At 40.9% G+C, this 16200-nt stretch overlaps 1 protein-coding gene and 1 pseudogene across 4 annotated transcripts in view; one reads left to right on the top strand and one right to left on the bottom strand.

The window, feature by feature from the left end:
* Nucleotides 1-16200, bottom strand: part of NELL1 (neural EGFL like 1) — a gene marked incomplete at both ends in the record, with an annotated part of 883126 nt that overhangs the window by 330841 nt on the left and 536085 nt on the right. The gene's annotated exons all lie outside the window — the stretch shown is intronic.
* LOC309965330 (vacuolar ATPase assembly integral membrane protein VMA21-like) lies at nt 9296-9601 on the top strand (annotated as a pseudogene). Its single transcript has one exon. The product of its transcript is annotated as a vacuolar ATPase assembly integral membrane protein VMA21-like (transcript).

Raw genomic sequence — 16200 nt, 5'->3', positions numbered from 1 at the left:
GAGTAAGAACTTTAACCACCCTGATTCATTAGCACCTTTTTTCCAAATATATGTTATGCTCCTAGAAATACAAAGATTTCTCCCATTGGAATGTTAAGGATTCTTACTGCTTTCCTTCCCAAAGCAGTTGAGTTGCCGTACCAACAGTTAGCACTTTCTTAGAAAATGACGGAAAACCCAGAGCAACCCTTCAGGCATGACTGGATACAGAAGCTCCAACGATATTGTCAAGGTCTGATTCAACTCCGTTTCTCCACACGGTTCTGTGTGTTGGCTTCATTCTCAGACAGCTTCTCCCCTGTGGTTTCAAAATGGCCATAAATGTTCCTGGTCATATTCTTCCAGACCCCCTTCCATAGTAGAAAAGTTAGTCTCCCTGTCGAATGTAACCAGAGTGGGGGGAAGAAAAACTAATTGGATCTGCTTGGGTAACGTGTCAACCCTGAACCAATCTCTGTGGCCAGGAGAATGCACTTCTATAATTGTGCCAGAGAAGGGTTACAGGTTCCAACATTAGGGCCATAGGGACTAAAAGTGAGGAGGGGTGGCTCCCAGAAGGAAACTGAGGAATCGTTAGCAATATGGTGGAAGAACACTCACTGGTAAAAACAACAGATGTCCATTTCTCTACTCTGGCCATCCTCCTTTTCTCTCCCCAGTTGCCTGTAATCCAGGTTTTGCAGCTGTCATTCCCCTGAATCTACCTTAGGAACCACCACTGGAATATGGAGATTAATCTAACCAGGCTCCACACTCCTCTGATCTCCATCACCCAAAATGCAACCCTTCCCTGCATCCATCTCAGTTCAAACTCAACATCAGGTCTGCTGCTTCCTTTCTCCTTCCTGCTCCTTGCTCCGTTCTGTCCCAAAGATTTTGGCTATGGGACTTCAGTGGATGGGAAACGGAGTTCCCTAAACCCTCATCCTCTTCAGAGAACGTGCTCTCCACCAGGTGGAACAAGAATCAGGTCCTTGGGCTTCCCTGGTGGCGCAGTGGTTGAGAATCTGCCTGCTAATGCAGAGGCACAGGTTCGAGCCCTGGTCTGGGAAGATCCCACATGCCGCGGAGCAACTGGGCCCGTGAGCCACAACTACTGAGCCTGCGCGTCTGGAGCCTGTGCTCCGCAACAAGAGAGGCCGCGACAGTGAGAGGCCCACGCACCGCGATGAAGAGCGGCCCCCGCTTGCCACAACTAGAGAAAGCCCTCGCACAGAAACGAAGACCCAAGACAGCCAAAAGAATAAATAAATAAACAAATGTGGGGTTTAAAAAAAAAAATTAAAAAAAAAAAGAATCAGGTCCTCAACAACAATCAGGTCCTTGCTCATGCCCCCAAAATTTCCTTCCCTTACAATTCTCTCATGAAAAGTCTATTATTCCCACATGACCTGTAGGAAAAGTCTTGGCATTCTCCAAGCTTGTATCCATATAATGACTTGGTATCCACACACATGATGACTCCTGTTTTTCAAAAACCCCCTTCTCCTTATCTAATCTCATCCCCAGCCTAGACTACATAGCTAACTGCCTCAATCATCCTTTCTAAAGCCTCAGTTTCCTCATGTATATAATGGGGACAATAATTCTGCCTCCTTCATAGAGAACTGGTATGACTTAAATGAGATGTTTGTTGTAAAGCTCTTAGCACAGTGCCTGGCTCACAGGTGTTCAATAAAAGCTAGCTGTTAATTCTGTGGGTTAGATGTGGAGCCCACATGTTTAATATTCACTATTTTAAATGACCAATGCTAGCGAGAGGGGAAGGCCATGCCAGTACTTGGCCTATTTTTTTTTTTTTTTTGCGGTACGCGGGCCTCTCACTGTTGTGGCCTCTCCCGTTGCGGAGCACAGGCTCCGGACGCGCAGGCTCAGCGGCCATGGCTCACGGGCCCAGCCGCTCCGCGGCATGTGGGATCTTCCCGGACCGGGGCACGAACCCATGTCCCCTGCATCGGCAGGCGGACTCTCAACCACTGCGCCACCAGGGAAGCCCAGTACTTGGCCTATTTTTAAACTAGTGTAATAAGCCTAGTCATACCGTTCAGCATGTTTGCTTTTTAAAATAATTAACCACAATTAAGTCCTAGCCCTTGCAGTTCAAGAGATCTAGTCTCCACTTTCAGTTGTCTGATAGGTCAGTTCTGTCTGCTATGACGGATGTTAAAAAACTATATGAGTCTGAAGAATTCTCAACCAAAGTCAGTCTTGCCTCTCGCTTGATTAGTTGAGTTTCAAAATGATTCCATCCACAGTAGCTTGAGGGGATGAAGAATTTGCCTTAATAAATTACTCTGTTGTTCACTCAACTCCTAAGACTGTGAGCTGTCAGCCACCCCCCCACCCCTGGACACCGCGCCCCCCCAACCCCTGGACACCGCGCCCCCCCAGACTGTAAGCTCCTCAGGGGCAAGAACAACATGTTCGCCAGGTCACGTGCATTTTCTGAGGTGCTCGGCAGCGCTCTGTACCCTGTGGGGTACTCAGTACCTTTTGTTTGATGTTGCTGACAAGACCTAAAAATAATCCCTTAAAAAACCTACCATTAAAATGTAGCAAAACTGGGAAAAACAACAACAACGAGCTAGCTGTTATTACTGTCAAAGGGGTGGGCTTCTAGGTAAATGGCCATACTTTTCTTTAGAGTATTATATTTCTATGGCTTCGACATTCATTGTGTAAAAAGAAAGCATACTTTATATTAACTGGAATAAGCTGAATATGGTGGACCCAACCCCCAAACCATTCTCATCACTACTCTGATGAGAAAAGACACATCCAACTAGAGATCAAATGTAGAGTATCTGTACTGTGAGCAAGATCCTTATTTACCGACTTCCTTAATTTTCCCAGTAAAGCGAAAAACCCTTTTCACACGCGACATAGGAAAAAGTAAATTTTACTTTTTACTGTTAGTAAATTCTAAAGGAAAGGAAATTCGTATTTACTGGGTTCCTGCTATGTGCCAAATGGTCAACATAGGTTATTTCACTTAATCCTCACAACTAGTTTACTGCTTATTTTCCTCAACAAATATTTATTAAATAACCCTTATGTGTTAAGCTTTATGGACACAAAGATGACAAGGACATGCTGTCTGCCTTCCCAGGACAGTGAGGGAGATAGATTAAGCAAATTAGCACTTGCACTATGGTGTGATAAATGCCAAGACAGAGAATGATATGCAGGAACACGGAGGAGGGGTGAAGGCAAATGGCTTGAAAGAGGTAGAACGTGAACTGCATTTTGAAGGACAAGCTCCCACCAAATAAAAACGAAGGCAAAGATTTTTCATTCAAAGTGAGGACGTAACAACTAAGAACATACGATGTACAGGCACTTTATTTAACCCTCAAGTCAGAGAAGTTTAAGTAACTTCTAAGGTCATGGAACTGCTAAGTGCTAGAAACCAGTTTTGAACCCAGCAGACTGGCCTCAACAATCCATGCACGTAACCGTTGAGCTATTCCACAGCAAGGAAGACTTGGAACACTGTAAGTAGTTTGACTAAAGTAGGACTGGTCTTGTTGGAGGGGAAGTGGCAGGAGATGAGACTAAAGAGGTAGGTGGCAACTAGATCAGAAAAGACCTGTGTCACAGGCTAAGAGGTGTGAATCCCACCCTTAAAGTCATGGGGAAGCACGGGAAGATCTTCTGCATAGAGTTCACAGTGGAGAGAGATACACGATAGTACCCAATATATTCCAAGCATTACCCTAAGCACTTACACTCCACTTAGTCCTGAAAACAACCTATGGAGATATATACAATTATTATGCCCAATTATAAAAGTGAGGCACAGATTAGTTAGGTAACTAGCCCAAGATGTCACAGCTAGGTGTAAGAACCAGGCTTCTAAGCAAGCAGTCTAGCTCCAGAAGCCATGCCCTTCATCACTCTGTCATCCAGCTTGCAGGTAGGCCACAGAGAATCACTGGATCTGGACGTGCGCTGGGTGGATTAGAAAGCAGCCAGACTGGAAAAGACGGGTGGTAACATCCACGATGAAGTTACTGTCATTTCCTCCAAACTCATTAGGCGAGCAAGCAAACTGAGAGAAGTGAAGAGACTAGGCCCTACGTTCCACAGTGTGTGTGGGAGTGGAGGTCCGATGTCAAGAGTGTCAGATTCAAAAGCCCTTGTATTTACACTGTTGGAGGTTGCCTCTTGCTAATTCAATTTCAATAAAGTTATTGCAAATTCCAAATTATCTGGGTCTAAAATAATGAGGTTTTATTCTCTGTAAATTCAGCATTCAAGTACGATCCCATTAAGTGGCACGGATAAGCGTGTCAGAAAATGATCCACAGATTGCCGCGTTTCCCTTGCCTCGAGAACGCATGGCTCTCCTCTGGCTCACGGCTGTTGCGAGAGACTGCAGAGCGAGCTACTATGTAAAGCCGGTGAGCATCGCCAGAGTAAGCAGGTCATTATGAACTGCACATGTCTGCTCTCTTATGAATTGTTTTTAGTATGAAACTGATCTTGAAACGCAACAAAAGTAAACGCTCTAGACTTGTTTTCTTTTCCCATCTACTCTCTCTTATCTTAGTATAATTTGAGCTTTGATGAATGCTACTCATTTCTATTCAATATGTGACTTTATGGGGAAATTCCATCCTGAGACAGGAAATGCTATACTGTAGAAGGAATTAAGATATTCTCAGCCCCCAGTATATGGATTCCAGCCATCTGTCTGCTTAATAAACACTACGGTTTTGCATTCAACTGAAAGCCAGACCTGGGCTGCTATAACAAAGAAAATGATGGAAAGCCCCATTTCTTACGTTCAGGGCACCATGCTGCCTGCCTAGCGATCTTCTCCATGTGATCAGGGGTACAGATTAAAGAGTGTACCATATTCTTATTAACTGAAACCTATCCTAAATGTTTTAGAGCTACTGGAGTAGTCAGCAGTCACAGCTATCTGCCGAGCACTTGAAATGTCTGGCTCGAGAGGTGTCAAACCTATTTCTTCTTACCTTTGGTAAAGCAACTTCCAGAAAACTTAAATTAACCTGTGTGCTTTACATTGTATCTCAACTGGGCATTGCTATTCTAGAGCCCTTATGTCTTCTACTAATGTCAAACCATATGCTTGTGTACGTGCATGTGTGTGTTTTACTTTGTTCTGTTAAACATAAAGCAAGTTCGCTTTTGAGAAATTTATTACACCTTATTTTTCTTCTACTTAATGTAGTCTTTAGAGAGATACTATAAATGAATATTCCAATATTCAATACCCTTATCTGTGCAAAACAGAGTTTGCCATTTAGATGCCAAAGATCATGCCCTCGCTTTAAATAGTCTAGGAGGTCTGTGTCTTTATTCCCTTCACAGACCTACTAGAGGATGGACGTGAGGATATGGGGAGGGGGAAGGGTAAGCTGTGACAAAGTGAGAGAGAGGCATGGACATATATATACTACCAAACGTAAGGTAGATAGCTAGTGGGAAGCAGCCGCATAGCACAGGGAGATCAGCTCGGTGCTTTGTGACCACCTAGAGGGGTGGGATAGGGAGGGTGGGACGGAGGGAGATGCAAGAGGGAAGAGATATGGGAACATATGTATATGTATAACTATTCACTTTGTCATAAAGCAGAAACTAACACATCATTATAAAGCAATTATACTCCAATAAAGATGTAAAAAAAAATAAAAATAAATAGTCTAGGAGGCTGAATTCAAACCATTTTCCAAGCTCATCTGGTCACATCTCCAAAACTAGGCTGTGTTTCAGAAGAATATCTAGAATTCCTCCCTCATCTACATAGTCACTTAATCCAGGCAAAATATCCATTTTATGAAATTTTAATATTCTACTTAAAAGAAAATCTATCTTAAATTAGTGCATTTTTCCTAACACAACTTAAAACTATAGTTAAACTACATTTGAATAAATACTTCAAATTCTGCCTTATCCCTGTCCAGTATCTGTTTCAGAATATCGCACATTACAAATAGTATCATCCCTAAATAAGTAAGGTGATACAAGAACACAGTGCAAGAGAACCAACACATGATTTCTCTGCTGTAAGTTTAAAAGTGGAAAATTCACTGATTTTGGAAGAAATGATCACAAAACTTAGGAAGAGAGTTATAGTAACAAGCAGGAATCAGTTATTTAAGTAACAGAATGATGAGAGGTCCAGGGCTCAAGTGGAGTTACTTTACTATGTCACTGGCAGTTCTGCTGAAGAGATATTTAATGATTCTGAGTTTTTTGCACTACTTTCAAGTGACCCATAAAGTTTCTCAATTTTTCTTGTAACTGGCAGGATCAGAAGCTTAGATAAAAAGTGAGCTATCTTTAATTTGACAGAAGCCAGACAGAAGTGGTGATGACATGGTTGGAAAGAATGAGTGCATTCCACTGCAGACCTTTTTTTTTTTTGTGGTACGCGGGCCTCTCACTGTTGTGGCCTCTCTCGTTGCGGAGCACAGGCTCCGGACGCACAGGCTCAGCGGCCATGGCTCACGGGCCCAGCCGCTCCGTGGCATGTGGGATCTTCCCGGACCGGGGCATGAACCCGTGTCCCCTGCATCGGCAGGCGGACTCTCAACCAGTGCGCCATCAGGGAAGCTCTACTGCAGACCTTTTTAAACCCTGGATACTCCATCTTTCTTACTGGAAAGCCTGCTCTTCACAGTGCATCAGCCAAAACCCATTTTAGAATTGCACACGGAGGTTTGTTTTCTACAAATAATAATGCAGCCACTTTTATTCACTTAGAATTGTATTCACAACAGCAATATAGCAGAGACTGCTAGTGTTCACCCACAGCTGTGGCCTCACCCTCCTTCCCAAGCACACAGACATTCTGCTGTACTGTTAGGTGGGCCATGGACCTAATTCTGCTCAATGCCATGTGAGCCAAAGAGGTATGCATCTCATTCAGGCCTGGCCCTTCAAAACCTCCCACGCATGACCTAATTCTCCTTCCCCATCTGCTGATGGAGTGGTGAGGATTCTGAGAACCAAGAAGAGATCACAGCGACAAGATGTAAGGTGAGTGGGTCCCTGAGTTACTGTGTGGAGCACAACCCTCTACACACACCACCAGCTCTTAGTGAGTGATAGGTAAGAACTTAGTGTTTTGGAACTACTGAAATTCTCAAGCCTGTCTGTGACAGAAGCTACCACTGTTTCCTAACCTTATACAAGCAGTTTCACACGTTAACCCTACTGCCTTCCAGTTTTCCCTAAAATTTAGAAGCTAAGGGTGAGAAGAAATTTGAAAATGTCATGTTTATTAGCAAGTGAGGACACTGGTTCATTATCACAGGACAAGGTGTAATCCAGATGCCCTGGAAAATAAACATCTATGTATAAATGAGAAGATTAGGCAAAAGGAACAGAAACAGACACCAAACTCAGTGTGGCTGAGTTGCAAGATGGCTGTATTTTAGGGACTAAAGCTTTGAGCAGTTTTCAGCAGAGCTGAGTTACTCTGCCAGGAACGTATCTAACTTTATTCTAGAAAACAAACAGAGTGGCATGCATGAGGCTGAAATGAAGAAACATATCCTTGTGTTGGGAATAGGAAGAGGCAGAAATGTGAAAGAAGGCAAGTGTAAACCACAACACGTTCTACTGGTCAGTACTAGTTTAGCATCCCACCAAAATCCTGTTGAGGAAGGATCGCAGTTAGCACTACTGCCAAATCCTGCTGACACTTGCACACTCTTTGTAAATGTTTTTAGACTTATCCTTTACCTTAATAAATATCTGAATCAAGAGAAGCCTCTAAGGGGACTGCCCTGGCGGTCCAGTGGTTAAGAATCCATGCTTCCAATGCAGGAGGCACAGGTTCGACCCCTGGTTGGGGAACTAAGATCCCATAAGCCATGAGGTGTGGCCGAAAAAAAAAAAAAAAAGAAGCCTCTAAGGTAATATTAAGAAGTCTCTGGGGGCTTCCCTGGTGGCGCAATGGTTGAGAGTCCGCCTGCCGATGCAGGGGACACGGGTTCGTGCCCCGGTCCGGGAAGATCCCACATGCCGCGGAGCGGCTGGGCCCGTGAGCCATGGCCGCTGAGCCTGCGCGTCCGGAGCCTGTGCTCCGCAGTGGGAAAGGTCACAACTGTGAGAGGCCCGCGTACTGCAAAAAAAAAAAAAAAAAAAAAAAAAAGAAGTCTCTGGGCCAGGCAGACCCAGCAACGGAACGTGTTCTAGGCTCTTGACTACTTACTTAGCTTTCACAGTGTGATAGTCATTAAGAAGAACCATTAAAAAATGCCATCTGCAGCAACATGGATGGACCTAGAGATTGGCATACTGAGTGAAGTAAGTCAGACAGAGAAAGACAAGTATCATATGATATCGCTTATATGTGGAATCTCAAAAAGGCTACAAATGAACTTATTTACAAAACAGAAACAGAGTCACAGATGTAGAAAACAAACTTACAGTTACCAGGGGGTAAGGTGGGGGGTGGGTGAGGGATAAATTGGGAGACTGGGATTGACAAATACACACTACTATATGTACAATAGGTAACTAATAAGGACCTACCGTATAGCGCAGGGAACTCTCCTCAATACTCTGTAATGGCCTACATGAGAAAAGAATCTAAAAAGAGTGGATATATGTATATGTATAGCTGCTTCACTTTGCTGTACAGCAGGAACTAACACAACATTGTAAATCAACTATACTCCAATAAAATTTTTTTTTTAATCAGGGACTTCCCTGGTAGCACAGTGGTTAAAAATCTGCCTGCCAATGCAGGGGACACGGGTTCAAGCCCTGGTCCGGGAAGATCGCACATGCGGCAGACAACTAAGCCCGTGTGCCACAGCTACTGAGCCTGAGCTCTAGAGCCTGCATGCCACAACTACTGAAGCCCGCGTGCCTAGAGCCTATGCTCTGCAACAAGAGAAGCCACCACAATGAGAAGCCCGCGCACCGCAACGAAGCGTAGCCCCCCACTGGCCGCAAGTAGAGAAAGCCCGCGCACAGCAACGAAGACCCAACGCAGCCAAAAATAAATAAATAAATAAACTAACTAATTAATTAAAGAAACAAAATTAATCAGGAATTTAACATCGGATATAGATATTGGCTATTTCTCGTAACTGCATGATTAAATCAGTAAGAAACTAGTATTATGAAATAATTGTCACCCTTTACAGACTAAAAAAATAAAGAACCAGATCTATTTATGCTAACCTTGCCTTAAAATATAACATCCAGCGGCGCAGTCAGCCGCGACCGGTCTCTTGCGGAGCCGACTGAGCGCGGCCCCTGAGCCCAGCCTGCCTCTGAGCGCCTGCTGTTAGCGTGTGTCGACACCATGGAGCGCTTTGATAAAGTGGTGCTGAATGCGCTGCAGCCATGAGACTTCAGAAATGAAAGTTCATTAGCATCTACTCTGGAGACGCTCCTGTTCTTCACAGCTTTAATAATCACTTTACCTATTGGGTTACATTTCACGACTAAATCTTATGCTTTTGAAGGCGCCTTTGGAATGTCCAACAGAGACAGCTATTTTTATGCTGCTATTGTTGCAGTGGTCGCCGTCCACGTGGTCCTGGCCCTCTTTGTTTATGTGGCCTGGAATAAAGGCTCACGGCAGTGGTGTGAAGGCAAACAGGATTAAAGTGAACATCACCTTTTGATAGCATTGATTTTTTTTTAGTGGTAAATGCGTCTGGGATATTGATGATTTTAATAAAGTTGAAAGAACATGTTAAAATCAATCTTATGGAATCACGTTTGACTAGTGTAAATTCTGACCCTTCTGAAACAATGGTTTGTATCATCAGCTTTAATTGTATGAGCCTCTCATTTGCAAATGAGAATTTGGAAAAGTTAAATTGGTTGCAAATAAATATGTGAAATTAGTTACACATTATTCTGGGAAGAATTTGATTACCTCACAACAAAAAAAATATTTTATAGCATTTTGTCTTTTGGTTGGCTTTGAGTTTTACTCCTCTGGATATATTCAGATGTACATAGTGGAGCAAATCTAAACTTTATTTTTCGCTGGAACACTTTCCCTATCATGAAAACACCAGGTCATTGGATTTGGGGTCGTAAATGCCTACTGGAAATTGCTTAAATTGTGGACACTGGAATTAATCTGAATGTCACTGAGAAATTTTGCATCAAGTGTAATCCCTCGTCAGTAGAAATCTTTCATTACATTATTTCATGGGGAAACTAGGCTGAATCACACCCATTCATGTAAAAGGACTGGGCTTATTGAAGAATGCAGACAGCAAAGCAAAGAGCTACCTGCCTGGGCACCCAGCCTACTCCCTAAAGGCCCCTTGCAGGCCAGCTTCCTGCTTTCAGACAAACTCTGTAATGACCTGCTCTGCTCTGTCATTCAACAATGAACTTATGCTATAATTACAAGGTTGTGTAAACTCCCTTTAAATTTGTTTTTCCTACTTTTTAATAACGTATATGAAGGAATTTACATTTAAATGTGTTAATTTTTGCATACTTAGGGAGTGTAAACAATCCTGAAAATAGATTATTTTTAATCGTCTAGGAAGTATTCTTGGAATTTCTAGTCTAATCTTTTAAATCAGTGCCGTTATATCCCAGATACATACATAGATAATGTATCTAAGTTAGATAATCCTTGAGGTCCTTTCTGCTAGAAAAAGACCCTGTGGTTTTACTTTAGTATCCTTGGTCTGTGTTCTTTCTAGCCACTTGGTACTACTTGTGTGCAATCTAAAAACACACGTGAAAAAAATGCATATTAAAACAGGAAGAAAATTTAAATTCCCTGTAATGTTGCCACCTGGAGATAACCACTATTTTGGTTTACATCCTGTGTGCATTTCTTAATGCTAGTTTGATACACACTAAAAGTTTGGTTTCAGTTCAAATTCTGCCAATTTTACCTGGCGCCTATTTGCATTTTTTCAGATGAGTGATTATTGGCCGTTTTCTTAAAAAGCACATTCTACCTTTACTCCTTTAACTAGATATCTCATTGTACAAATTTCCCATCATTGATAATCCCTACTACAATGGCCCTTGCTGTGTTTGTCGTTACTGATTTTGTTTATCACCCCTACTTTTGATGATGTGGAACTGGACTAAAGGAGTAGAGAGGTATTTAGGCATAAAAGCAAAGAAGGCATCTGTGTTTATTTACTTGTTGAGAAAAGATAAAAGATTATTATAGGACTATTTTTAATTCTTGCTTATAGTTAAATATTATCTACAGTTTAAATGTCTTAAGTAGTTATTCTAAATGTAAAATGTTTTCTTAAAATGACTATAGTTTTGGTATAAAATTGTACAAATTTAATATAAAATTGTAGAATGCTCCAGATTGAGTCTAGTGTACTGTATGGTAGATTTCTAGATGGTCCCCTCTTTAGATGTCTTGTTGTACTTAGAATTTGTCCAAATAATTTCTTTTTCTATAAAGGTTTTTCTTGTACTTTTGGGATCTTATGCTATTTGTAAGATATTAATATCCAGTGCTGGATTATTTTGTTTGATTTCAGACATTTGCTGAGTAGATAATATGTGTGTTTTTCTGCAAGTATTTAAACTGGGGATTCATGTTAAAGCAGATGTAATTTCCTCTTGGAAAAGGTACCCAGCATTTGAAAGTTAGAATCGGATGTTAAGGTTGATATTTGGGGTTATTACAATATAGACTTGTTTTCAAACAAGTTAATATTTTCTTAGGGTTTTAACTGTTAACTGACTAGTTTGCTGCTGTTGAAATAACATGGTATTTGACAAATAGATTTATTTTTCAAGATGTCTCAGTGATTTCCTCTTGTACATCCTTTCAGGATGTATAGAAAGGAAAGCTACAATTGAGCCCTTATATCAATGTTATAAGGGAGGAATATGTTCACTATTGTTTGAAAACTGATTGTAAGAATAACCTCAATTAGGGAGCGTAACTTGAAGCGTCAGTACAGGCTACTGATTTATCACGTGACCTTCTTAACCTCACCTACCATTTTGCCCCCCAGAATATAACCTTTTATCTCACTGTGCTTAAAAATGAAAAGTCTGCTGTAGAACGCATCTGATGTCATTAGCTCTTCAAGTGGACACCATTTTACATGTGACAGCAGAATTCAGTTTTGAATTGTTGAAGGAATTTAAACACTCCATAAAAAAAAAAAAAAACAACCTGCGTTTCATGGGAATCTAACAGAAATATACTGTAAGACTATTTTCATCATAAAGATCTCATCAGCTTTGCCCAAAAAGAAAAAAAAAAAAAAAAATGACATCCAACCAGGTACTTTCGTTTTTCAGTTCTAAAAAAGGTAAATACCCTTTGCATATATTCTGAACTGAGATGGGTATGTTAAGTATAGCTCGCACCATTCTATAAAAGTAGCAGTTGTTAAGCACCTTAAATATCTTGCAAATAATTGCTTCCCCAAACAGATCATAATCCAGCAGAGAGCCTAGAGATTGACTGTGACATCTTTCAATAACGTTGCCTAAAGAAAGCCTCCTGGTCCATTGAGAATTGTTAGTTAGGAAAGAAAGCCAGTCTTATCTTGATTTTTCACCAGAAAGTCAATGTTCAGTAGCCTGTTTTAAAATAAAGTTGACTGATATATGGCTCTGCTAATATATATGGCTCTGCTAATATATATGGCTCTGCTAATATATATATGGCTCTGCTAATCTCATGCATCATTTTGGATGTGACAATTACAGATAACAAACATCTATGTGACTCACCAAAGTGCAACCTCAAAATGCAGTTTTTAAAGAATCAGCAGTTGTCTAAGTGCCAGATCTCCACTCCCTCTGAGATACAAGCTGGTTTAACGTGCTTCCCTTAAGCCCCTAAGGATGCAGTTACGTCTACTGGGCTGCAAACTTTAAAAGGTAAGCAGTGACTTTGGTAAGTGATGGAGAGTACTTAAAGTGCATCCAAGAGAGTCCCTTTTTTGCCTAGGAAAAATGCACTTGTAGGAAAAGAATATGAAAAGACTACATCAAGGTCTGCCTTGTTAAGTCAAAATAACACAACCAATATATCGCACCTAGCACCACACAAGTTCCCTTCTTGTGACTGTTTTCTTAATGCACTATTGCTGGTTTCAAGACTGCAATACAGCTTCTGTGTCTGTCTGCCTTTCTTTACCAAGCTGATGAACATAATGTCTCTTGAAAGCTTAGACTAGACAATCAGTTTCATTTTCAAGTTTCAGTCACATTTTTCAAAGGAAGCATTATTGAAAGTGTAAGCATAATAATAGTCTCTGGGCCTAGAGACTTCCTTCTCTTAGAATTAAATCAGTAAAGTGTCCTTCCTGCCCCCGCCCTTAAGGACTATAACAGATACATTCAGATCTAAATTCAGTACCAGTGCTTGTTGGTAAGTATTTGCATGACAGTGAGTTTACAAATAAGTTTGACGTTATTTTAGTTCTGCTCAACACTGCAGTATTGACACTCCAGTACTCCTGTGAACATTGCTACCAATATACTTTTATTAACAATAATATTAGTGCATCCAAAATAGGGGAGCCTTTCTGGGAGATGAGGAGAGTCTTGATCATGTATCTTTTCCAGCCCTCAGGAAGGAATGGTAGTGAAATGATTGCTTTAAGTTTCTCTGTTTCTGTACCCAAGTAATAGCTTTTTCCTTTATAAAGAGGAGTGTCTATTTGGCAAGTCTGGTGAGGATTGGCTCATCCGTGCCCGAGACCGTGGTTCCAGCACAATACAAGCCATCTCTTCTCTCAGACCTTCTGAATCAGTTCAAGCCGTCTGATACTCCTTGTCCAACTCCCTCTATAAATGATCCAGTTACTAGTGGAAAACTCAACTATAAAACGTATGCCTTGAAACAGACACATGTTTGGGTATTTGAGTCACAAGGCGGAGGCTGAAGCCAACTCATGTACTGCCTTCCCCTTGCCCTTCATCATTGTTCCACCAATCATACTATCTTCCACTTTTAGAGCATCTGATAGCTTAAAACACAACAATATATATATTCCTTTAATAATTCTTTGCAATAACACTGCTGGATAAACACTGAAGGTAACATTAACCCAACTGTACTATGTAAAAATACAGAAGTGACAGCTCACCAGTAAGGAAATCAGGTCTAAACCCCAATTCTCCAATTCCTTTGTCTAGTCTTCACCTCTACTGCAATGCTTCCCCACATAACACTGATGAAACACAGGATTCTCCTGATCTTACTAAGGTTAACACAATGGACCATGAGAATTACTTTAAGAGAATTATTTTCCCTGATTCATAACTTTCAAGGGAAGATGTATTTTCAGAGTCCATGGACACCAGGAACATTATTTGAACTCGTATTTTTCACAGTTGGGACTTCCAAATTCCACAAAGGTGAAGCCATCACCTATCACAGTGGCAAGAGAGGGCGTGACAAACAAAACCCACTGACCTGGTGCCATCAATAGCATTGTATGAGGTAATGGCATTTTGAAAAATAATGCATTAAAAACAATTCCCTGTGTTGTTCTTCAGATTTACAGCATTACCATGCAGGTATCAGCAGTGGCTTGATAACCTGTGGAACTATATTAATGTTTATATTTTTTTGTTTCGCTTTGGAAATATCTTCAAGTCTTCTTTTAAAAGTTGAGCACTAGTTTCTTTATTTGTCTCATGGAACTTTTTAAAAAACACGCAAATATTACATATATAAATCCCCACTGTAGGAGATGCAAACAATATTGAATTTATAGCAATAAGTGGATGTTCTTGTTCACACACCCATTGGTAATAAGGTGAACAATCTGCATGGTTCCCGTCTCCCTGTATTTACATAAATATATGTAGAGAAATGCAAATCAAAGCAACAATGAGGTATCACCTCACACAGGTCAGAATGGCCATCATCAAAAAATCTACAAACAATAAATGCTGCAGAGGGTGTGGAGAAAAGGGAACACTCTGGCACTGTTGGTGGGAATGTAAATTGATACAGCCACTATGGAGAACAGTATGGAGGTTCCTTAAAAAACTAAAAATAGAACTACCATATGACCCAGCAATCCCACTACTGGGCATATACCCTGAGAAAACCATAATTCAAAAAGAGACATGTACCACAATGTTCATTGCAGCTCTATTTACAATAGCCAGGACATGGAAACAACCTAAGTGTCCACTGACAGATGAATGGATAAAGAAGATGTGGCCCATATATACAATGGAATATTACTCAGCCATAAAGAGAAATGAAATTGAGTTATTTGTAGTGAGGTGGATGGATCTAGAGTCTGTCATACAGAGTAAAGTAAGTCAGAAAGAGAAAAACAAATACCATATGCTAACACATATATGGACTCTAAAAAAAAAAAAAAAAAAGTGGTTCTGATGAACCTAAGGGCAGGACAGGAATAAAGACGCAGTCATAGAGCATGGACTTAAGGACACGGGGAGGGGGAAGGGTAAGCTGGGAGGAAGTGAGAGAGTGGCACTGACATATATACACTACCAAATGTAAGATAGCTAGTGGGAAGCAGCTGCATAGCACAGGGAGATCAGCTTGGTGTTTTGTGACCACCTAGAGGGGTGGGATAGGGAGGATGGGAGGGAGGTGCAAGAGGGAGGGGATATGGGGAAGTATGTATACATATAGCTCATTCACTTTGTTATACAGCAGAAACTAACACAACAATGTAAAGCAATTATACTCCAATAAAGATGCTAAAAAATAATAATAGTAAACTAGCCAGGTGATTATACTATATGTATACCATATGTACTGTCTTGCAACTTGGTTTTATTTACTTTTCTTTTTTTCTCAAAAATATGCCTTTCAGTGTGGGTGTGTATATGTGTGTGCACGTGTCTGTAGATACACTCAGAAGTTCAAACCACTGTATTGTATTCCATTAAATTATACTCCAAATAAATTAAATCATTCCATTACTGACATATACTTGGGCTGTTTCTGGTTTTTGGTAAATACAAATAATGTGGCAGAAACATCCCTGTATGTGCATTTTTCGCCCCTCAGGAGCATATGCTTAGAACACATTTCAAGAGGTAAAATCTATGGACTCAAGAGAATCCCTCTATGACCCTTCAGATTTACTTTAAAGGTAGATTGATTTTGTCAAGTTGCCATTAAAAAGTCTCACCAATTTAACTCTCAGTCATGCATGAGGCTGTTTACCCCAACTTCCCCAACACAGAATAAAATCAATCTTCTAAGATTCTCCTCTTGGAAGTCACTGTTCATTATTT

The sequence above is a fragment of the Leucopleurus acutus genome, assembly GCF_964270905.1.
Source record: "Leucopleurus acutus genome assembly, chromosome: 8".
In the NCBI taxonomy this organism is placed as follows: domain Eukaryota; kingdom Metazoa; phylum Chordata; class Mammalia; order Artiodactyla; family Delphinidae; genus Leucopleurus; species Leucopleurus acutus.
The sequence above is the reverse complement of the archived record's forward strand: the minus strand, read 5'-3'. Positions and strand labels throughout refer to the sequence as shown.